Genomic DNA, 24,215 nt, shown 5'->3' with positions numbered 1-24,215 from the left:
ACCTGAGGACAAGGCTGTCCAGGAAGCTAGCAGAACTTATGGCCCTGCAGATGGCATCCCTGCAGGGATGGAGGTGCATGGCCACAGGGCCAGGTACTGGCTCAGTCCTCTAGATGTCTCAGCTATAGATAGACACTGATGACCACACCCTACCCCACTCTTTTGTTTATTTCCTACTTCTATTGAATTGGGTTTCCATCTTCTGCGAATAGAAACATCTTTTCTAATTTACACGATCTTGCAAAATGTTCTGGTCTGCATCTGGGCATGGAGGCTAAGATGACATGTCACTTCAAGACTCGTTCTGACCGGGGTCTGATCCTATCCTCAAAAAGATCAAAAGGTAGGGGGCCACCCTTATCAGGATGTAATGCTCTGGACACAGGCCACACCAGGCATCAGGTGCTGTATAGCCTGGCTCAGAAGGTTGTTGCAGAATATCCTGCCCTGGGTCTCACTGGCTCCCTAGTGGCTTTCAAAGAGGAGCAGCCCACTGTCCCATTTACCCAGGATGAAGAGGATTCTGGCACAAGTGCCAAGTCTTCAAAGTTCTGGGATAGCAGGTCACCTTAGCCTCAGGAAGCTCTTAAGTCCCTAGGAGCTAGGGAATCAGTGTGGAGGCCTCTGAAGGGAAGATCTAGCATCGTCATCTCAGAGCCCTGGTTTGTGCAACTCCCTTCTTTTAAGGGTTCAGTTGAACCTGCAAAATGGGACAGGCACTATCTCTTCCCCAAATACTGATGATTGTATTTAGCCAAATACAAAGAGCAAAGTGAGGGAAGGAAGGAAGGAAGGAAGGAAGGAAGGAAGGAAGGAAGGAAGGAAGGAAGAAAGGAAGGAAGGAAGGAAGGGCTGCAGGTCTGTGACTCAGGAGCTTCTTCAGGAGGCATATAGCAGAGCAGTTCTAAGCCAACAGAGGCCACCAACGCTTGTAAGCCTGGAGCAGAGGCATGCAAGGAGCTCCATGCGCCATACTGTCTGCATTGGAGCTTTTAAGGCAATAGCCAGTGATATCGTTATTTCCCACAGCCTATGGTTAGCAGATGGCAGAGCTGCACTTCATAGCCCAGGCTGGAGATTCAGTTCTACCATAGTAAGAAAGAATTCCACAGATATGTTCCTATCAGGCTCTAACCGGTACCGCAAAATGGGAAGGGTTGGGGGGGGTGTTTTTTGTTTGTTTTTGTTTTTGTTTTTTGCTCATTCACTTAAATTTGCTCATTCAATCCTCCTATGACTTTGTCTGTTGGTCATGACTCTATTCATTTTATAGATGAGGATACTGAGATTCAGGGAAGGAATATAGCCTCTCCTTCATCAAAAGGCAGATGCAGCTGGCATTTGTGGTGAAGGAGGAGGTGAGAGATGAAAGAGAACATGAACCAAGGTCAGAACAGCTTGGAGCCAACTTCCCCATCTTGCAGAGGAAGAAGCCAGAAGCAGTAAGCAAATACCCAGTTGAACAGCAAGCATTAGGAAGCATGCAACCCCCATCTCTGAATTCCTGCATGCCAAACCCAATGCCTTTTTTTTTTTCCCAAGTCAAAATGGTGGAATGTGTGAAACTCACTGGTAAATCAAGCTTATCTTCCCAAATATCTGATATCCAAATGACGAGGGTCAATTCAGAGCCAAATGAACCACACGGTGCATTCTAAAAGATATACTCACAGGGCAGTGGTGGTGTATGCCTTTAATCCTAGAACTCAGGAGTCAGAGGCAGGAGAATCTCTGTGAGCTCAAGGCCAGGCTGGTCTACAGAGAGAGTTCCAGAACAGGCTTCAAAGCTACAGAGAAACCTAGTTTCAAAAAACATACATATTCTAAAACTGTGCAGGCAATTCCAGCCTCTACTCCTGGTTTCCATGAATATATATACACCATATCTGTATCTCTGTATATATGATGTAGGTAGGTGGATGGATAGATGGATACATACATACATACATACATACATACATACATACATACATACATAATCACCTCTCTGTTGTCAGATTTGGGAAACAAAGAGTTGCTTTCCAGGCCTTGGGCCAATTCCCCACAGGAGATAAGGGTCCCCTACTATGTGCCCTGATCCTCCACAGTATATAGATCTACAGCCTGCAGCCCTCAAAAAACAGGCCTCACTTGCCAGCCCCATCCTGACCCAGGTGGAGGGCTCAGTGAGGATACACTCTGGCTGGCCAAGAGGATTGTGGGAAGGCTACATCAGCCCTGTAGCCAAGGTCGTGTGGCTGAACCTGATATCCCAAATGGCTTTCCCAAGCCTGACACTCGGGTCCTCCCAGGGAGGGGGGCGTTGGGCAGGATAGGGATGGGGCCATCAGCTGCTGTCACCCACCCTGTAATTTCCTGGACTTTTATCCATTTTCTCCTCAATTATGTGCTGCTCAAAATGGTCTTTTGTGGCTTCCTCACAGGCTCTTTCCAGCTCACGCCTTCTTGGTGTCCCAGGTAATTGCTAGTGGCCTTTTCTAAGCGCACTAATTAAAGGTGCTGATTTAATATTATATTTAAGACAAGACACCCCGCAGTTTTCCAGCTGGGCACCTCCTCCCCCGCCCAGTGCTCTTGGCTGCTCTGCACAAGTGGCCAGAGCTGGTTTCTCTGGAAAGCAGGCATGCTGCCCCACCAGCAATCTCTGGCTATACTGTCCCTACAGAAATCAGGTCTGTCCGTGGGACTCAGCTAAGATTACCATCCCTGGCTGTGAGATCCTGTGGTGCGCACGCTCCATGGGGTTTGGTCCCCACCTTAAGATGACAGCATCTTGGATGCCGAATATTTAGTGTGGTTTAAAGCAAAAAAATATCTGGTGGGCTCAGGATTCAGATCAGCTGACAGAGCATTTGCTTGTCTATATGCACAAGGCCTGGGGTTCCAACCCCAGCACAGCACAAACCAAGTGCAGTGTTGCATGACTGTAACCACAGCACCTGGGAGGTGGAGAGAGGGAGATTGGGAGTTCAAGGTCATCCTTGGCTATGTGGGAGACCTGAAGTCAGTCTGCACCACATGAAACCCTGCGTCTTCTACACACAAGCAGAATAAGCACCTCACAAAGTTCAGCATCTTCACAATTCAAGGTGTAGAATCTGGTACCTTGTGAGGCCTTCACAGTGCTGGGCAACCATCTCCCATCATCCATGAATGAAACTGTACCTATCCCAAAGCCACTTCTCAGTCTCTGGCTTCCACACATTCACTTTCATCTCTGGGACACAGAACCACAGTCTGTGGCCTTGTGCGTGGCTTTCAGCTAGCTGGTCCATGTTGGTGCCTGTGTCAGAGCTCTGCTCCTTTGGATGGCTGACTAATGGTCTCCGTGTGGATCTAACCCATTTTACTCATATGCTCCTCAGTCAACAGAGGTTTGGGCTATTTCCCACTTAGGGCTGTGAATGCCGCAGACATGAACATCTCTGTATACGATACTGCTTGTATTCTCATTTTAAATTGTTTTCCGTGTGTTTAGGAGTAGATTCGCTGGGTTATTGAGCCATTCTCTGTTTAACCTATTGAGGAATCACCAAGTGGTTTTGTACAGTGCCGGCAACATTCTATTTTCCCACCAGCTGTAGATGAAGCTGGAGTTCTTGATTGTAGCAAGGTGTCCAGTGATTCATAGGTGCTATGGGTTCTGATGATAATGTGAAAGGAGCTGGGAGATGTCCACAACAGCTGTAATTGGTGCTATGTCTCCCTCAGGGACACACCTACCCATACACCAACTTAGCATCCAATAGTCAGACTCCAGGATTTTGGCCAGATTCAGCCCATGTCATTCATGTGCCAGAAGAGCCAGGGAACTAATGGCCCTGGTGCTGGAACTCAGTGATCGGCTATGGGAAATGATGGGTGAAGATGGGAGGTAGAGGACGCATGGATCCCAGTTTCCCTGGCCCTCACAGGCACGTCTCTGAGGCATGAGTTCTACACTGACTTCCAGAGTTCCCTAAGAAGACTGTCTCCAGTCACCCCTAGTGATGACAAGGTCCGTGATGTGGTTTGGATGTGTCCTCTAAAACTTGTATGTTAGCAGCTACCCCTAATTCATAATTGCTGGTATTTGCTGATGAGTCTTCAGGAAGCGAGCAGAACCAGATGAGCTCAGGTCCTTGCAAAGGCATTAATGACTTCACAGGGATGACATCCCTGAGATAGCACTCTGTCTCTCTCACCGCATGATTCCCCCATGCTCTGATGCAGGGGGAAGACCTTCACTGTATGTGAGCACCAAGCTCCTGAACTTCAGAAGGGCAAGCTAACTGAACCTCCCTTCTTTATAAGTTAGCCAGTCTGTGGCAATCTATTACAGCATCAGAAATTCCATCCACCCCTGCCTCCCTAGTCAACCACCTGCCTTTCAGTACTCATCACAAGCCTGTTTCTGAAAAACAACCTCAAGGACTATGCATCTGAGCCATGGTGGGTGCTTGGTACTACCAGACTCTGCTGGCCCAGCTGGCTGGTAGGACACTAAAAACATAAACCCCTAGTCAGTGCCCCACCCTCTCTTTAGGAGACTAATGTGCAGTCAGGTGTAGGAGTCCTGGTGTGCTTTATTGCAGGCCCATATTCAAATATTTAACAATGGGCACAGTACAGGAATCTACCAATCAGAGCAGATGCTGGCCATAAACAACGGAGCTGTGAGTGCTGCCGGTAAGTCAGCCTGGTTTATGGCTCCCACTTTAGATGCAGAGGGGACCGCTCCAGGCCTGGCATGATTTAATGGCTCAGACCGAGGCCTCCTGGCTCAATCAGTGCAGCCAGAGGAGTTTCTGCATTTGGCCTCCCATCCTACTGAGCCAGCCATCTCCACTCTGTGCTGAGCCAGCCTGGGGCTCTGCCTAACCTCAGGGTGGGAGGACTTTAAAGACTGGGTCCTCATGGCAGCCCCACATCCATAGCAGTTTCCATGATGGTCAAGAGGTGGAGCAGCCCAAGGAGCCATGGATGGATGGATAAGCAAAACACAGCCTAGGCAGCCAATGGATCATCAGGTTCAGAGAAGGAAGGGATGCTGATGCTTGCTACAGCACCAATGAACCTTGAGCTGCTGTGCTAAATGAAAAAAGCTAGTCACACAATGACAAATAACATACAATTCTATTTCTCCCAAGTACCTCATGAAATAGAATGTCGATGTTCAGAGGCTAGGAAGGACAGAGTAGGGCAACTTACTGTTTCACAGGCACAGAGGTGCGAGTTTCAAGACAAGGGGTGCTCTGGAGACTTACCCTGACAAGGGGATAAATTCTATGCTGTGCGTATTTTAAATTTAAATTTTTCTTCATTCTTTCATGCGTGTGCTTATGCATGTTCACACATGTGAGGACACATGTGGACATGGGTGCACATGTGTGCTATGTATGTTGGAAGCCTGTGGTTGAGATCAGGAATCATACTCCATCCCTCTTCTACCTTATTCACGGAGGCAGGGTCTGTCAATCAAACCTGAAGCTCTCGGATATGTCCAGTCTCACTTTACTGAGAATCTGCTCTCTGCCTTCTAAGGCTAGAATTGCAAGAAGGCCACCGTGCCTATCTGGCATGGGGTTCTGGGGACCCAAACTTAGGTCCTCATGCTTATACGGCAAGTGTTTGAGTCACTGAGCCATCTCCCTAGCTCACAAGATTTTAAAGCTAAATAAATAAATCAGACTATCCTGCGGCTCTAGTGATCTTCCCCAGTGGGACAGATAACAGTGGGCCACGATCTCTGTCCCCATTGCCTTCAACTGCTCTTGAGTGGGCCAAGTTCATGGCGGTGCTTCATCTGGAAGCACCGCCACCTGAAGTCATCCATGCCCAGGCTCAATGTTCACCTCTCAGTAACAGTTGACCTCTCGGGGCCTTCCTCAAATATTTTGTCAGTCAATACATCTACCCAAAAGGACACGAAGTCTCTCTGTCCCCACAGGTCCCCATCTCTGAGTGCTCATCTGTCTTGTTGGTCGTGGATCTCAAGCACATTCCTGCTAGCTCTGGGGGAGCAGCAATCTGGCTGTCCCATTCCCTAAGCCTGACAAGCAACTGGATTCCCAGGTTACTCAGCAGAATCTTGCGCCTTCCACTTCAGGAGAGGTGAGAGTCCCCACTGGACCTTTCAGCCATGGTGATAGGAGAGTGAGGACAGTCAGATCTTAATTACTACACTAATGGGCAGAAGAGCGCAAGGATAATCATACCCAATAAAGCCCAAATCAGCAGCAGTTGACCTGGGATGCTGGAACTGATGTCCGAACAGCTGGGAGGATAGCCTCCTATGCACTGGCCTTGGAGTCTCTCCTAAGGCCTGTGCAATCTCTCCTGTCAGCCAAGCGTCCTGTCCTGGGACAGTCTACTCTGTCTTAGAGAGAGGGATTCCCTGAGCAGGCAGCTAAGGGCTATTGGGAAGCACAGAGCTGGGGACATGGTCTCTACTGTGGCCTCAGCACCTCAGCAGTCAGTCGCATCTGCCTTCCAGGCAAGGGGTGGACAATCACAGCTTCCTGAGTCCCCGCTGGGTGCCTGCTGACGGCCCAGATGACTGTTATTACTGTTATTGTTGTTATCTGCACAGAAGGGCAGGGCTGCAGATCTCTGCCTGCCTGGTGAGGGGAGGGGCAGAAACTCAAGTCAGTGGCAAGCTGCAAGCCTTTAAGTTTATCTGAGAAGACTGGAGTTCATGCATGTTCCAAAGTTGGGGTAGAAAATGACCACAGGTATGAATGCACTCTGCCTTGTAGGAAGAAGCCTATCTGTGATTGTCCCCACAGCATTCAAACTAAGTGTTTTTATCATGTTCAATGCTTTTCCAAGCCAAGAACAACCCTCCCCCCAGTTTCCCCTATCCAATCACATTTCTGTTGCACTGTGGGTCAGCCTGCCAGGCTACTGCCAGTCTTCTTTAGCACACTAGGGCCTACCTGCCTCACTACATGCCTCTGAGATCGCACACAGCCTTCACATACCCCAAACTGCCTCTCTGCCATCAGCTTCTCTGGCTCTGTGCTCCCAGATCCATTGCTCTCATCTCCATGCAGCAAGCAACAGGCCATCACCCTTGAATGTAGAGACCAGTGCTCCAGGACAGGTTGCAAGGCCCCTTCGATCCCCCAGAACTCCCCTATCAACTACTGTAGCCCTGGAGGACAGCGAGCTAGTCAGGCCCAGCCCTTTCCCATGCAGACATTACTAATCAACCACTATCTACTATAGTCAACTGCAGAACCCTTCACAACACTGGGCTCCATGCAGTCACTATAATCAACCTTAAAAGACGTATGAAAGCCAATCTCCTACAATCTGTGACCTGCAATGACTTTACATCAGTTGTTCCCCATTGTCTCTCCCCATCCAGGGACCAAGGATTTAGCTATCTGCCTCTATCAGGCTCAGGACAGTTAGAAAGGACAGAGTCAGGCTAGGAGTTTAGAGGTCAACTCAGAAACAAGGACCGATTATGATGAAAGCAGAGGCCACAGATCCCACCCCGCCTCAACTCACAAAGGGAAGAGCAAGCTGGGAAGGTAATCTGAGTGATGCTCCACTGAGGCTTTGCGGCCACAATTCCAGAGCCCTGGGTTATAATGAGGGCCTTCTGAGAATAAGTGTGTACTTTTGTCACCCCTGTGTCACTAGTGACCAACAGAGCCTCACTAACACCCCCCCAACACCCTACACACAGAGAGATAGGAACCCAGCCTGCCCCCTGACTGGCTTTGGTCTCTGCTAGAGCCACAGCTGCTATTCCCCATCTCCTGGGTCGGAACACCCCTCAGAGCCAGCTGGCCTTGTAACTTGTGGTCTCATTTGTCTCCCTTCAGGATCAGACAGCCTGTTAAGTGCCTTCATTTCATTTGTCTTGGCTTTCCCTCCCCTCTCCTGCCACAGGCAGGCATCCCTCTCTGCTCAACTCTAGAATTCTGAACTTGGTTTGACCTCAGGGCCTTTATTTTACTAAGTCCTTTCTCTGCCCACCTGGGAAGCTGGAGAGCCAAAGAGGGGCCCAAGACCAGACCTTCCTCCTGCTAGGCTGAGGCAGCCACGCTTCCCCTCCATGGCACACCTTGCAGTCCCCAGCAGAAATCTTTACCTCAGATAGAGGAACCAGTCAGTCCTGTGTCTAGAGCCTTCAAGCCACCTCTGGCTCCCAAAATCAGCTCTCCTGAAACTTCCCACACCAGTAAAGATAGCCTCACTTGCTGCCTAAAGGAAGAAGGCAAGCACACATCAAGCATAGTGATCAAGAGTCACTTGCTTCTAACAGTTGCCCTGCACAGAAGGGTCACCCCTGCATAAAAGGGTCACACCTGCTATACAGGTAAGAAACTCAAGGTTCAGAGAGGCAAAGTGACCCATCTTTAGGGGAGTGAGGGCTTGGATTCAAGACAAAAGGACCAGTAGATGCTTTGGGAATCCAGGTTTGCCCCCAGGATTCCCTGCATTAATTGAGATAGAAGCCAGAGGGGATCTAATTCATCTGGATGCTCTGGCTGCTACCCAGTCCTCTCTGGCAAAGGTGCATATGTCTCTGAGTGGCTCCTCCTTCACCAACACCAGGAAGGACCTGGAGTCAGTGGCCCTTGGGAAGGACAGAAACCAAGCCTGGGGTTGAGATTCACCTGCCTGGAACAGCCCCCAGGGTGCCCTGTAGAAGAGGCTGTCACACAGCTTAACAAGGAAGAGGTCCTGACTCCAGTAGGGGCTCTTGACACCTGACACATGTTCCAATTCTTGATTGGGACACAACAAACTTACGAAGGAAACAGGGCTGGGCAGCTCAGTGACAAGCCCACTGACGCTCAAATAGGTCCCCAGGCTCCGATGTGCTTTTTGCTACACCACATATGGTCACAGCCAATTGACGTGTCTACCCTATTGCTCTGTTGGTCACATCTCATACCATGTCAACATGGTGCTTAACGTTGGGAAATAGCCCTCATGGGTGACCCTCCCCTATTTCAAAGGTGCATTGCCTGGCTGCTATACCTGGGGACAAGGAGACTGGGTTCTCTTTCTTTCTTGTTCAGAAACAGCAGGTAGAGCATGAGATGACCATAAGTAAGGAATGATAGAATGTTCTGTCTGACCTTCTCAAGTCCTTGCAGATTCAAGGCCCTCAGGAATGTGTGTAGGGGATGGGGTGGGGGTGGGGAGATGGAGTCCTTAAGGCCAGAGAGTCAAGCAGTAGTTACAAGATTTAATAACAATGATAAGAGTGGGCTATTTTTCCCCTTCTCCTGAAACTTTTCAATTCATTGAACTGTTCAATTAACTTTACAAAAGGAAATGTGGAAAAATGACGGCAAATTGAACTTGACATTATCATTAAAATAAACAGAGCACTGCAGGGCCCGTGAAAGGCTGGCAAAGATAGTCTAAACACGGGTGGCAGGTTCAAGCTGGCTCCTTCCTGCTCAGAGGCCACCCTGCTGATGCCCTGCTAGCGGGAGCTCAGGACACAGTCCCCACTCAGTCCCCACACTTAGTATCAAGGCTGTGTCCAAGGAACCCTCATTGATACCCTTAAATGTGACCACCAAAGAGGGTATCCAGGGCTAAGTAGATTCTAGAGCCCCACCCTCCAGGCACTGGGTCAAACCTGAGTCTGTGGTGAAAGCCAGCCTATCAGCCAGAAGTTGGTTCCAGACTCACTGTCTAGCAAAACCACCTGGAGTCAAATAATACCTGTGTATGTTGTCCCACAGCTCTAAGGGTAGATTCATGGTCTGCGGCAAGTTCTGGGCACTAAAGGGGTCAGATACCCAGGAAACATTTCCACTGGGGAGCTGTGCTGGGGCCACAGCCTTAAACGTCATTTTCTTTTGTCCCACAGGGAGGCTAGTTACCCCTATACTCTCAGTCTTGTGAGTAGGTCCCTAGCCATAGTGGGACACCCAGACCAATCCACAGGCATGACAAATAATATGTGAGTGTGTGTGTGTGTGTGTGTGTCATATATGTCTGTGCATGTTTATGTGTGTAATGTGTGATCCTTACTGTGTCCAAACTTTTCCAAATCATCTGACTTTAACACAGCAAATCGTAACCTGATTCCATTTTAGCATCACCTAGGGAGTGTTTGCAAATGAAGCAACCCAGGCCCCACCTGCCAAGGAATGGACTGGTCTAGTGCATTAACTCCCTCAGTGTAACACAAAGGCTTTCAAAGTGCATTGAGCCTCGGACACACTAGGAGTGTCTTTAGAGCAGACTGGTGGTCTTTTCAGAGCTTCTGGATGCATCTCTAACAAACTCCCAGGTGGTACTGGTCCTGGACCATGACTCTAAGAACCCTTAGAGCTACAGCTGTCACAGGCCCAAGGCTAAGTTGTTTCAAATCCTTCTTGGAGGCAATTTGGTTCTCGGCAATGTATACTTTCAGTGTGGCTTCCTGGACCTTTGCTCTTTGACCCCAGCTTCTCATCACCTCTCCACAGCAGAAGAGACAAGACATGGTGCATCCAGATGCAGGTAAGACACCTCCCCCAAACCCTCCCCTGCCGGGGAACCAGAGAAGGGCCCCCCAGAAATCACCTCGTTTCAGAGGAGACTCGTAATTACCCACGATGATCACAGAACCATTCATTGTGCCCTAAAATTAATACATCACGTTGAGAATGATCTCGCACTAATTTATCACAAGATTTATGAAACTTGCACTTTTTCTAATGAGATTTATGCAAATGCCGCTCTTGCCGCTGTTTGTGTTTTTAAAAGTTTTGACAGGGAAGAGAAGGTCCAGTGCAGTTGGAGGTAGCCCTGCCCTGACAAGGCTCTGACATGGGGGTGGGAACATCTCAGCAGTCCTCGCTTATGGAAGGCACAAGTTAACAGCCACCTACCTTGGGCTGCCCTCAGTCTCCACCCCACACCGGCACACCCTTTATCCACCTGTGCCTGGACCCCGATCCTGGTTCAGTTCATTTGCTGCTCAGGTGAGAACCTTTACAGGTGGGAAGATAGATCTCTCACCCAATCAGAGGCCTTCAAGGTGCTCAGGTTCGACAAGCAGCTGAAGCTGTGAGCATCCTCAGGTGATGGTGAAGCCCATGAAGCAGAGCAGGCACCCAGGAGGTAAGGTGGCACTCCCTCTCAGGTGCTGTCCCTGTACATGCAAGAGTTTGGCATGTCTTGGGAGCTGATAGGCCCTGGGATCCTCACTCACCTTGTTCTAGTCCCGACTTTGCCACTATTTATTAAGTACCTACTGTATGCCAGACACTCTGTTAAGTACTATGAACAGACCACCTCATCAAGTACTTAACCCCAAACATGAGAAGGACACATTCCCTTACTCAGAGAAAGGAAACAGATCGGGCAGCTGGCCCAAGATCACACAGCTAAGAAAAGGTGGAGTCAGGGCACAAACCTAGGCCAAACTGATCCTGGAGACAATGTTCTTATTCTAGTCCAAGCCCCAGTGACTGTGCAGTTATCCAAAACACAGATTAAAGCAGGACAATAGAGCTACGTGTGGATAGTGGCACATGTCTGAATCCCAGGATCTCCAGATTGTGAATTCAAGGCTAACCTGGACTATATATAGTGAGCCTCTGCCTTGACAAAAACAGACGGCGAGGGGCATAACTAGTTATAGAGCACTAGCCAAGCATGTGCAAGGCTCTGGATTCCAGTCCTGGCAGCTTAATAAATCAATAAACAGATAAGCAAAAATGTAGCAAACAATCTTCAAAGGCCTCTGGATGACTAAAAGTCCTACAACCAAATACATACACGACATTCCAAGTTCATACAAAGAACAGGTCTGGTCAGGCCCTTACTCAGGGACAATGTGTTTGAGTTTGCAAACTGAAGTTGGTTCTTAGGTGTTTTCTTAGTCACTCCAAGAGGGAACACAAACACAGAAGAAGCAAACGAATCTGTGCTCTGATCCCCACAAAAGACCAAAGTTCTCTGAAAAGTAAGAACTCACCCATTTCTGTCCCTTCCCTCCGTCCTGCCAGGGACAGGACATCACTAGAGGATGCTGCTCAGTCAGGGTGATGTGTTCAATGGTGTGCCCAGAAAGGGCTGAAGGATGAGTCACCCCAACGTGAGAAGGCAGGTACATATATAACAGATCTTATGAATATTCCATGCAAGTCATTATAATTAAAAAAAGATTTCGTGCTTAAAGGAATGCTTCCTAAAGTGTATTTCACGAACCATTAATTCCCTGGGAGGCTCATGGGTACTCCATGAGGGAAAAAAAGTGTTCCTTGGTCAAAAAGACGTAGAGAAGATCGCATTAGAAAAATAACCTGGGGCCGGTGAGAGCTCAAGCAGGCTTGCTGCCAAGCCTGGTGACCTGAGTTTGGTCCCCAGGACCCACATAGTGGATGGAGAGAACCAATTCTCAAAGGCTGTCCCCTGACCACCATGCAAGCACTACAGCATTGTGTGTCATCCCCTCCCCCTGCCGCTGATAAATAAACATTTTAAGGATTTTAATGAAAAAGAATCTAAACAGAATTCTTCCCTGCAGGACCTCTCAGAACTAATACTCAATGTGAAGGGGTGGGACGGAGAAGATACAGCTTTCCCAAGATTACTTGGACAAGAACTCCTTTCTTCTAATGTCCTCTCAAAGGACACTAGTGGTTTAAGAAAGATGGCCTGAGAAAACAGGGGGTCAGAAGATTCACTGACTATATGACTTCAGGCATATCTTTCCTTAGGATGAATGCATGGAGGGGGTGGGGTGCTGAACTAGACAAGGGAGTGGTTGGACAAATGAGTTGAAAGTTTGATGAATGAGTGATGAATGAGTGAATGGGTAAACGGATGGGTGTAAGAGTGGTTGGATGCGTGAATGGGTGATGAAAGGGTAGACGAATGGGTTCATGGATGGGTGGGTGGGGATTGATGGGTGGATGGATAGGTAGATGTATAGATGAGTAGATGGGTGGATGGATGGATGGATGGGAATAGTTGTGTAAACGAATAGATAAGTGATGGGCAGATGAGTAGGTACATGGTGGATAGGTGGATGGTTGGGTGAATGGGTAGATGGGTGACTGGGTAAGTAAATAAAAGATAGGTGTGGGTAGGTGGGTGAATGGACAAGAGGGTGAACAGATGAGTAAAGGAAGAAATGCACCTCTCTTGTCATCTTAGGAGCACAACAGAATCTCTGCCATGGAGGGACAGTGAGTGAAGACTCAGTGACCATTCCCAAGGCGTCTCCCTACCGGGTGACCGACCACTCCCTGTTTCATGATTTGGGAACCTGGGCCCTCTAGCTAAGTGGCAGGTGAGGGCAAGCTGGAGTTGCTGTTTTACCCAAGCTAAACCCTGAGTATCTAGGACCAGAACACACTAAATCTGTGCTTCAGGCCCAAGCACAGACCTGCTCATCAATCCCAGGTCTCCACAAGTCTCCAGACCTCCACACCAAGCAGCTTCTCCAACAGCCATATTATCTCAACAGAAAAAGAGACCACACTTGGGTGTAGTAGGGCCTAGATTCCACTCCTGGCCTGTCTGTACTGCTCACCCAAGGTATACCATGTCACTGCTGTCTATGTAGCCCACACAAGGTGCTCCATGTCACTGGCCTTGTTCCTGCCTCAGAGTCTGCAACAGAAAATGCCAGAATAAAAGACGTAATACTCCAATATCTAAGTGGAGTCTTCTCTTGTGTGTGTTTGAGTGAATCCATGTGTACATGTATAAAGGGTGTGCTTGCCAAAGCAGGCACGTGTTGAGGTCAGAGGTTGAAACCAGGATGTCTTTTCATCACTTCCCTGCTTTATTTTTGAGACAGGGTCTCTCATTGAGTGCAAAGTTTGTTGTTTCAGCTATATTGCCTTGACAGGAAGTGAGATCTGCCTGTCTCTGCTCCCCAGTGTTGGGGTTACAAACCACACCCAGCTTGGGTAGCTAGAATCTAAATTTAGGTCTTCATTTTTGCATAGCAAAGATTTTATACCAAAAGGGGCTTCTTGATGGCCATAACAGGCTATGAGGATCCTTCAACAGCAAAGTTCTCACCCTGTGGCTCCCACCTGACTCCCAGCACCCCAAGGACAGGAACTGTGACCCCTGTTCTCTGCTTCATCCCCAGAGATTTGAGCAGTGCTTAGAACAGATCAATCATGGGGCCAGTGTCCCCTGCCCCGCCCATCAAAGGAAGAATGACACATGAATGCAGTGATGAGTTGTCAGATAATCATAAGATGATGGGACCCAGGGGACTGCAGGGCTGTAGTTCTGTAATTCTAAAAGCCATGACCCTCTTGGACACATCTCAAGGAACAGCTCATGGGTACTGGCAGAGTCGGGGGGAGAATGCAGGAATAGCTTTCCTAGCACCTGAGCTGCCTGGTGCCTGGCTCACTGGCTGTTCTTGGATGACTTATGCTTCGTTTTTAGGTTGAGGACAATTTCTGGAACACTTTTCCATTGGAGTTCATCTTCATCCTTCCAGCACCATGCTGATCTGGGAACTCCAAGGTCTCACACCATGGAAACTGTGGGTATGGTTGGACAGGAAACTGAGACACGGAAGTGGAGGTCTGAGATCTCTTTGCCACTGAACACAGAACTACCTAGGGGAGGTCCTTCACCTTGGCATCCATACACATCCCCACTGGGTTCAGTGCCCTCATTCTCTCATCATGGTGCCTCATTGTTCTGAAACCAGAGTTCCACGAGAGAGTTAATTCTAACCCTCAGGCTCTGGGCTTAATGTGGTCCCACACTTGGAATGTCTTCCCTCCTCACTCATCTCCTGAAGACTATGGCTCCCTCAAGAAGCTGCCTCAAATCTCTCTGTACACCACTGCAGGCAGCATAGAGCATTAATGCCCATGGTGACATTCCTCCACCATAAGAGTAGGTTCTTGGGAAGATAATCTTCCTCTACCAGTTAGGTGTGTTCAGGAAGCATTGCTGCCATGTGATGTCCTTGAATACTGATCCCACGTGACACTCTTGGACACTGCTCCTACCATGTGACACCGTCTTCCATACTATGATGCAGAGAGAAGACCCTGCTAGAGACAAATGCTCCATCTTGAACTGTCCTCCTGAATGGCGGGAAATAAACTTCTGTGCTTTATACATGACCCAGTCTCAGGCATTCTATTATAGCAACACAAGCCAGGCTGAGAGGGAGAATGACCTGGCACCAGTCACCTGGCTTCTTGGTCCTTCATTTTCCTCTCTGTAAATGGTAGGCACATTGCTGTGAGGATCGCACATTAAACACTTGAAGAGCATCTAACACACAGGTCTGCATTCAGCAAATGATGTTTATTAATATCATTCTCAAAGTAAAGCATAAAGATGTCATTGCTGCTTTTCTGAATATGAGGTCTTCCTAACGAGCCCACATCATGTAACCTTAGCGCCCTCAGCTATGCTTCAGATAACTTTGGAAGTCACTTGGCCTCTCTGGGCCTCTGTGATATGATGAGCTTCTGCTAACCAGCTTGTCCTCCTGCCAGTCTCTCCCTACTTGGTCATTCATTCCTCAGTTAACATGAACAAAATATATGTGGCTTCAGTGTGTGTGTCAGACAGAAAAAGAAGACAGGGAGGCTCCACAGAAGTACTAACTAGGAGAGGCTGGAGGGATGGCTCAGGAGTTAAGAATAATTGCCGCTCCTTAAGGGACCCACGTTCAGTTTCCGGCACCCACATGGTGGTTCACAACCAAAGGCAACTCCAGGTCCAGTGGTCCACCGTCCCCTTCTGAACTCCTCGGGCACTGCATGTAAATGGTGCACAGGCATGCATGCAGGCAAACACTCACATACAAAAGAAAAAAATAAATATTCTTTTAAAGTCCAGAATGAAGTAGGGGACTCCCTGCTCGCAAATGGGCCTCCATTTAAAGAGTCTCGAGTTCTGATCCGGCACTTCATGGGATGGAGGCACCTGAATCGAGCCAAAAGCTCAAAACAAGCAAGTAAGATATTTCACAAAGATAAATGAGTAGATAAGAAAGATGAGGAAAGTTTTATTAGTTATGACCCTAGTCCTGCTATCAAATACCTGATAAGAAACGACTTAAGGGAAGATTGGCACAGTCCATCACAGGGAGAAGATGTGGAGGCAGGAGCATGAGGCAGCTGGTCATATTGTGTCCACAGTCAGGAAACAGAGCATGAGCAGAAAGTAGGGCCAGGCTACAGAGCGTCATTCACTAGACCAGTTCCTCCAGCCAGGGTCCATCTCCTATAAGCTTCCAAAACAACGCCACCACCTGGTGGCCAAGTGTTCACACATATGCACCAACGGAGGACATTTCACAATCAAACCACAGCAAACTCTCAGGCCAAATACTATGTGAGGGAAGATGCATAGCGAGGACAGGCCATTTACTGAACTGGCCTGAGTGGCTACATTGCACAGAGCATCTTGGCTGGTGCCTAAGTGATGAGAAAGAGCATTCAGAAGCAAGGGAGGAGAACATAGGCTGTTTTATAGGAGATGGGAAGGAGAGGGGAAAGGCTGAGCTAAGGCTGACATGGCTCTCTCTAGCTCTCACCAGGGCCAGCCAGGCATGGACAACTGGATAACTGAGGTGGCAGAGCACGCCTTCAACATGCCACCTGGAGGTCTGGACAGACTTGGAACGTTCACACCAGAGACTAGAGAAGACCATGCTCTTGTGGAACCATGCTGTGCTCCAGGAGCCACACTGCTATTGCCATTTTGGAATGAGAACAGCCATGGTTACCTGTAAGAGATTCTTACAAGACCAGGCCCACTAACATCCTCAAGGCAAGTGTGCACGAGGCCCTTCCCCTCTGCAAGGATATACAAGTGATTAAAAACTGCTTTGGGGGGTGGTATTCTTCAGTGGAGTAGCTGCCAGTAAGTTTCCCCATGCTCAGTAAACAGCCCTGTACTCACATTCCTGTGAGTAACCACAGCAAACTCACTGGTTCACCAAGCAAGACCTGGATAGCATTGCTTCTTCGTCTGGTCACTGGTCTCTAATTGGATGCTTCCTTAGGTCTTACCTCCCAAGAACTGCTGTGTGTAGTTTCATGTGTGTGTGTGTGTGTGTGTGTGTGTGTGTGTGTGTGTCTTTCTGGAGACATGTATATGTTATGCATAGATAAATGAGCATGAAATGTATGCATCTGCATACCTGCAATTGGGTACATATTTATATACTTATATACACTGCATTTCCATGTGTGGCATGGTGGTCTAGGGTCCTTCCCTTGACTATCTCTGACTATAGATTCTAGAGATGCAAGGCATGGTGTATGAACTTAGGCTGGGAGGACCATCCCAGGCAGGGGGACAGCCATTCCGGGTCCATCTTGAGGAGACGAGGGAGGGTTAGTTCTGCTAACAGGGAGGGTACACATCGCAGTTCACCCCTCCTCGCCAGCGACAGTCTGTACCCAATGAGTGGCTGGAAGGGCAGAAGACCTGACCTCCTGTCTTGACTTGACCTCCCCCACTGCAAACCTCCCTAGGGGATCAGCTGACACCCTTATTGCAGCTGTCCCGTGGTCCCATTCCTGCCTCTGCTCAGCCTTGTTCCCGTTGCTCTGATACACCCCACACCTCTTGATCCCCATCTCAGAGCATCTTTATAGACAGGCTGATCTAAGATGTGGTCCAAGGGTCCTGACTGGAGTGGACATAACCGGTTACTATATTCTGCCTGTATTCCTGATCACTAAGGGATGGAGACTGTGTCCTGAGCTTATTTCTGGGTATAAAATGAAGACTGTGGCACATGGCCCACTCCATTGAAGGCTGGCTCGAACCGCCCGAGGAAATCTTTAAAGTCAGTGAGATCACTGTAAAGCACTCCGGCCGGCACCTGAGCCTGTCTGTCCTTGAGCTTCACATTCTCTGCTGCTTGGTGCTCCCCTGACCAGTGCTGTGAGAACACTGCCCTCACCCCTCTGCCCATCTTTTCTCTCTGAACTCCAGGCCGCTCCTCCAGGACTCCTTCCATGATGATCACAGCTTCTTCCTCTTCTGTCTCCTCCGTACTCTCAGAAGCACTGGTTCTTTAGCACGCAAACTGCTAATCTAGGGACTCCTGCCAAAATGTCCCTTGAGGGAGGGGACATGTACCTCTGCTGACAAAAGCCCAAAGAAGCAACCCCAAAGGTGAAGCTAATTCAATGCCTTGCATTTAATAGTCTATTCATATTCATTCATTCATTCATTCATTTATTCATTCATTCATTCATTCACTCATTCATTCAAGCTATTTTCACTGAGCATCTAATAGTGATAGGACAGGCATGACTTTGGTCTTTAGTCAGCTCAGGGTTGTTTTGAAAAATGATGCACATTCTGAATTATATTCCACAGTATAGTTATATTGACTTTAAAATATTCCTTTTGTCTCATTATCAAATAACATTTGTACTCTAGGAATATAAACCAGTCTTAATTGTGGCTTCTTAGGTGCCAGTTTGGTCTACAAAAATGGCACCCCCTGTTGGTTCAGCCATGGAGACAGGACATCTTGAGAACAGGATGCCAGCTGAGAGCCATGGAGCTCCCAGGCCTAATGCTGCCCAGCAGCCACAGTCTGCTCTGATACTCAGCATTTGATTAGACAATATAGGAGCCTTTAGGTCAAGGGAGGACTCCCTCCCAGCCTCAGGAGATAGATGGGGCTGCAGGCAAACCTAGCACATCACAGCAATGAGGTGGCAGGAGAGGCTGCTGGGCAGGAGGCAAGGTTTACTTGGATCAAAGGTTCTGCTCCCCATACCCCCCCAAAAAAAGCCTCATTGTAATATCACTGCAGCTGCCTGCAAGATGTGGCAACTGAGGTCAAGAAGGTCAAAGGTTGACAAAGGAAGGACCTGAGAAAAGAGCAAGCCCAGGTCCCTGACAGTCATTGTCTTAGGGTTTCTATTGCTATGATAAAACACAATGAGTAAAAGCAAGTTGGGGAGGAAAGGGTTCATTTTAGCCTAATGCTTTAGTCTGTCATCCACATAAGACAGGAACCTGGAGGTAAGAACTGAGGCAGAAGCCTCAGAAGAATGCTGTTTGTAGGTTTGTCCCCCATGACTTAGTAAACCTCCTTTCCTGCAAACTCAGAACCCCTTTCTGAGGAGTGGCACCTCCCACAGTGGGCTGGGCCCTCCCACATCTATCATCAATCAAGTAAATGTCCCATGGACTTGTCCTACAGGCCAGTCTGATGGAGGCATTTTCTCAGCTAAGGTTCCGAATGACTCTAGCTTGTGTCAAGTTGACATAAAACGAGTTGGCCCCATCATTTATCCAATAGACTAACCAATCCCAGCAGCTACCAACCCACGGACCTCTCCTGGTGAAAAAAAGCAATTCTGATTTGCATCCAAGTACACATCTGACCCAGCTCTTGGTGGTGTGCAAGGACTTGGGTGTGTAAGGCTCCCATTTCACACATGGGGAGTCTGTCTGTGCACAAGAAGTCAACTCTATTCTTGATGAACCCAACAGCTGGGGACAGAAAGGGACTCTCTTCAGCAAGATAAAATGTATAGATCAAGAACAGTGGTAAGAATTCATGGGGGAAAAAACCTTGTAAGATCAGAATCAAGGCAAGATGGCTACCATGGCCCATGTTGATAGGTGATACAGGGAGTGGTCACAAGGTGTACCAAGTGGCAGAGAGAGCTGTGTGTGTGTGTGTGTGTGTGTGTGTGTGTGTGTGTGTTTGTGTGTGTTCTAACCAATTTTTGCTTTACATGGTCCCGGAATTAGAACTTAACCATTCCTCCTCCAGTAGAGATATACTTGGCTGAATGTTCTCCAGAAAGAGTTGCAGACAGAGGGACCTACTATGACTACTTGAGTTCCCCAGAGGGCCAAGGCATCCCCACCCTGGCCAGGCCCTCTGCACCCAGAGGAGATGATCTTGTGAGATAGCAATCTCACCTCTCTCCAGCTTCCTGCTCATTAACCCTTCCTCTTGCTCCCCTGAGAGATGGGAGAGGAGAGGGAAAGATACTTGGCAGGTGTCTTGCAAGAGCCCCAGCCCCGTCTGCTTATCTGTGTCCCTGCCACCTCGCCACGGCAAATTGCTTGTTGATAAATGAGGCTATTTAAGAGCGAGTGATGCTGGCATTACAGTTATTAATGAGGACGACGTGGAGAGATGTTTAAGAGCGACCCAACTGTTCCTGCATCCTCCCACCTGTGAGTAATGGAGTCATGGAGTCTCGGATCCTTGCCCCCCTCCCCAGGAACATACGTTGGGACACTGTGGCCCCAGGTGTAATGACAAAGAAGGTTGACAAAACTGGATCCCTCTGGCTGGAGAACAAGGGCCAGCACCTTGTTGTAGGAGCTGAGACAATGGGAAGGGTGTAAGAGGGAAGGATGTATGTGCCTGCATGTGTTACCAGTGGGGAGACCATAAACGCAAGCAAGGTGCGTGTATGTACCAACCAAGCAATTTTTGCTTCACATGGTCCCAGAATTAGAACATGATGACACTTCGCTCATGTGCAGGATGGATGTGAAACAGCCTAGAGAAGATAAAGTCAACCAATCCGTAGAAAGGGCTAAACCCAGGAAGCGGTCAGAGGATGGAGAAGGTTTTAGAATGGATGGGCATCTCGCCTTTTCCGTCACTGTAGTTATGAAGGTCAACCTCCCTGTAGGCATGGGGACTGGGGAGACAGTCCCAGAGGGATGAATAGAAGTGCAACTTGCCTGTTTAAGTGAAGGATGCTGGGAACAGAGCAAGAGAGACTATCAAAGAAACCTGGATGAGAAGTTGAGATCTAGCTAGTACACTCCATAACAGCTACCACAAGTGGTAGATAAAGAGCTACTGCCAGCTGGACACCCCAACTCTATGCCCCAGCCTGCTCCCTTGAACAGTGTCTGTGGCAGCTGGTCAGGTCCTGCTGGACAGTTTAGTCAATGTGTCACCTGTACTGGCTCCAAGGAAAACTTCATCATCTGAGCAGTACTGAGAGTCCTGAGGCTACCCAAGCATGGAGGGAGGGCTGGAGAATGCTACGGTCTGTGGGCAACTGGGAAACTGTGGAGTAGTTTTGGAAGGCCAGGCCCTGTTCCAGTCAACTTCAGAACAGGTATATAGCTCCTAAGTGTGCAGTTGAAGATACCATCCACTTGATGTCCTGTGTACTGAGCCCCAGGGGATCAATTCCTAGATGTGCTCTCAGCGGGAAAGCTGTCTCTGTAGATGAATGGCAGTGTTTCTGTTGCCTGGAAACACTTCCATGTGGCTCTCTTTGGATTTAACTGTCAGAAAACTTGGGGCCAAATGCAATGCCCAAAGGTTGTAACCTGCTCAGCTCAGGCACCTGCTATTACATAATCCCTCTACTTCATCCAGACTCCTATGATATTTTATCCCCCTCCCCCCCCCCGTCACCAGTCATGCTTCAGTCCCTTTGGATGAGAGATCTGAAATAAACAAGAAGCCCAGCATGCTTAACTCCTCCACTGCTAGCCACCCTGCCTCTGTGTGGTCCCCAGTTTGGGACTGTCAGTGTTGCTCTGGGAAGAGGAGTTTCTTGCTCAGCATTGGTTCTCCACTGTGGTCCAGGGCACAGGCAACTGTTTCTTAAAGCCAGCACTTGTAGCATTACCACAAGTTGTAGCAGAGAGAAGAAAGTTATCAATAGGCTATCTTAGGATAGCTGTCTGAGCAGATGGGGGAAGGGTAGAGATGCAGGGGATTCTAGGATTGAAGTGCTTTGTGTTAAGGACTGTATGAAGGAGAACTGACACTGGAAGAAATAGAAAAATACAAAGAGATGGGATGGAGAGTGGAGAGAGAAAGAAGGAAAGGAATTCCAGAGGAGGGAGAGCAGAAAGGATTTAAAAATGGAAAGAGGGCTCTGCCAGGGGCTCTTGTGCCTGGAAATTTAGCAGCTGCTAGTGAGGGGCCCTTAGAATGGGGATGCCAGGATGTGGCCTGGTCCCATTTCAAAGGTTCTTGTCCAGTTCTAGGTCCTCTGTGGAGGGAACGCAGGAAGGGAGCCCCCCCCCCCATGCCTCTAACATTGTCCCTAGAGTGCACTTCTGGACATCTCCCATTACTTTCTTTGCAAAGCATCTGGTTGACATAGTCTTGCTTTAGTATACCAGTGTCCTGTTCACCTCTGTCCACCCAGAACCCACCCTTACACATGGTGAGATTGACCACTGTGACAAAGAACCTGTCTTCGTCTTTTTCTCTGTCCTGGGACTTTCATGGGTGGTAGAGTTTAGGGGCAATGAACTGATTAATTTGGCAGAGGAAATTTCAAAGCATCCCACCATTCGGGCTGTGGCATGGGTTTTTAGCACAGTTTATAATGGCAATTATGAGTAGAGCAGACAACAGAAAGCTTTGAAAAACTTAGTTTACCCAGAAAAAAAAAAAAAAAAAAAAAAAAAAAAAAGGCCAGGAAAATCAGAGCCAAGGAAAATTTGTCTTCTAAACAGACAGATGGGTGCCATTAAAAAGAAGTCAAGTATTTTTTATCAGGACAATATGAAGAATGAAGGTGGCCATCTCAGAGTCGGCCAGTCCCTGTCCATCACAGGCTGAAAGATACAAAGACATTTTTAATGTGTATTGGGGTAGGGGTGGGGCATGAGCACATGTAAGTGCACTTGCCCATGACATCCAGAAGAGGGCAACAGATCCCCTTGTGGCTAGAGCTACAGATGAGTCATCTTCTGTGGGTGCTGGAAACCAAACTCTGCAAAAACAGTCTGTGCTCTTAACTGGTGAACCATCTCTCCAGCCCAGGTCTAAAGAGTTTAACTTATTTGAAAGCCATTCCTTGCAGAAAGTGCTCTGAGGCACACTGCTTGCTTACACAGGGTCACCTGGGGAAACGTTGAAGTTGTGAACATGTGTAGTGCCCAGCTGGAGGGACAGAGGGAAGACACTATTGTGGACTAGGACAGTTCACAGAAAGACAGAGGTATCAAAGGGCAAGGAGGCAAAGGAAAGCGGGGGCATCCCTGGCAGACAGTTGCAGGAGTGATTGCCCTGAGGTATGAGGGCAGGTATAAGGCCTGTCCACAAAACTGTAAATCTTCAAGAGTGGCAGGGGTGGGAAGGCAAGCTATGTGGCCACAAGTGGGGGACCAAGTGGCTCACAGGCAGGGGCAGGAAGGCCCTGTAGGTGGACTTAAGAAAGTTTGTGTGAAGTGGACGTTGGTGGTGCACGCCTTTAATCCCAGCACTCAGGGGGCAGAGGCAGGCGCATCTCTGTGAGTTCGAGACCAGCCTAGAGCGAGTTCCAGAACAGCCTCCAAAGTCACAGAGAAACCCTGTCTCGAAAAAAAACAAAAAAAAGAAAGAAAGTTTGTGTGTGTGTGTGTTTTTTAATTTAGTGTGGGGGGAGGGGTGTGCATGATGGGGAAGCACACATGTGGAGTGTGGAGGTCAGAGGAAAACTTCATGCAGACAGTTCTCTCCTTCTACCTTCACATGAGTTCCGGGAATCAAACTCAGGTCACTAGGCATATGTGGCAAGTAGCCACACCCACTGTGGCCCTTGCCTACTGAGCTGTCTCGACAGTCTGGAAGTTGTAACTTTATTCTGTTGGCCATGGAGAATGATAAAAAGATTTCAAAGTAAAGAAGGAACCCAGCTCACTTATACTGTAAAAAAAAAAAATGATTCTTCTGACATGTATGTAAGAAAGACTGGGGAGCAAGAGATGGGCCATGGGCAGAAGGTCACTTTTATCCTGTGAATCCACTCTGTAGACTGGTAATGGCTGCCTGGGATGCTGTGCATGGAAGAGAAACAGCATCACGGTTGACTAGTGATGTCTGCCCAGGCACAGGACTTTTTAAAAAGTGATTTGAGTATTGAGATTTGCTGTTTCTAGGCAAGAGATGGTAAGAGTGAAGAAGAGAAGAGAAGGGCTGTTCGGGAGACATTTTGGAAACAGAAACAGAAGATCCAATGGTTGTGTGAAAAGACTTAGGGACAGGAGTATTGGCCTGCAAAGTTCTGGCTTGGCACCTAGTGGATTTTAGAAGCTAGAAGAATTTAGGGAGGGAGTAGATTTGTCTATGAAGCTGGGTTTGAGACGCCTGGTGTCAAGGCCTGGGAGACAGGTGACAGCCATGTGCAGAACTCTGGGGAAAGAGACAGTCATCTCTCAAATTGGCTCTTGCCTATGGTGAAGTGAGGCCACAGGAGAGATGCATGAGCCAAGAAAATGTTTGTGCTGGGTGTAGGGAGGGGACCAAAGACAGAGGCCCGAGAACCTAAGGGGCAAGTGAGTGCAAGGGTCACCTC

The 24,215-nt window shown here is 48.4% G+C and overlaps 1 protein-coding gene across 6 annotated transcripts in view; it reads right to left on the bottom strand.

The window, feature by feature from the left end:
• The window catches only part of Cdh23 (cadherin related 23), a 332,359-nt gene that overhangs the window by 278,022 nt on the left and 30,122 nt on the right, over positions 1-24,215 (bottom strand). The gene's annotated exons all lie outside the window — the stretch shown is intronic.

The sequence above is a fragment of the Cricetulus griseus genome (genome assembly GCF_003668045.3).
Source record: "Cricetulus griseus strain 17A/GY chromosome 1 unlocalized genomic scaffold, alternate assembly CriGri-PICRH-1.0 chr1_1, whole genome shotgun sequence".
NCBI classification, from domain to species: Eukaryota; Metazoa; Chordata; class Mammalia; order Rodentia; family Cricetidae; genus Cricetulus; species Cricetulus griseus.
This window is presented reverse-complemented; position numbering and strand designations above follow the sequence as displayed.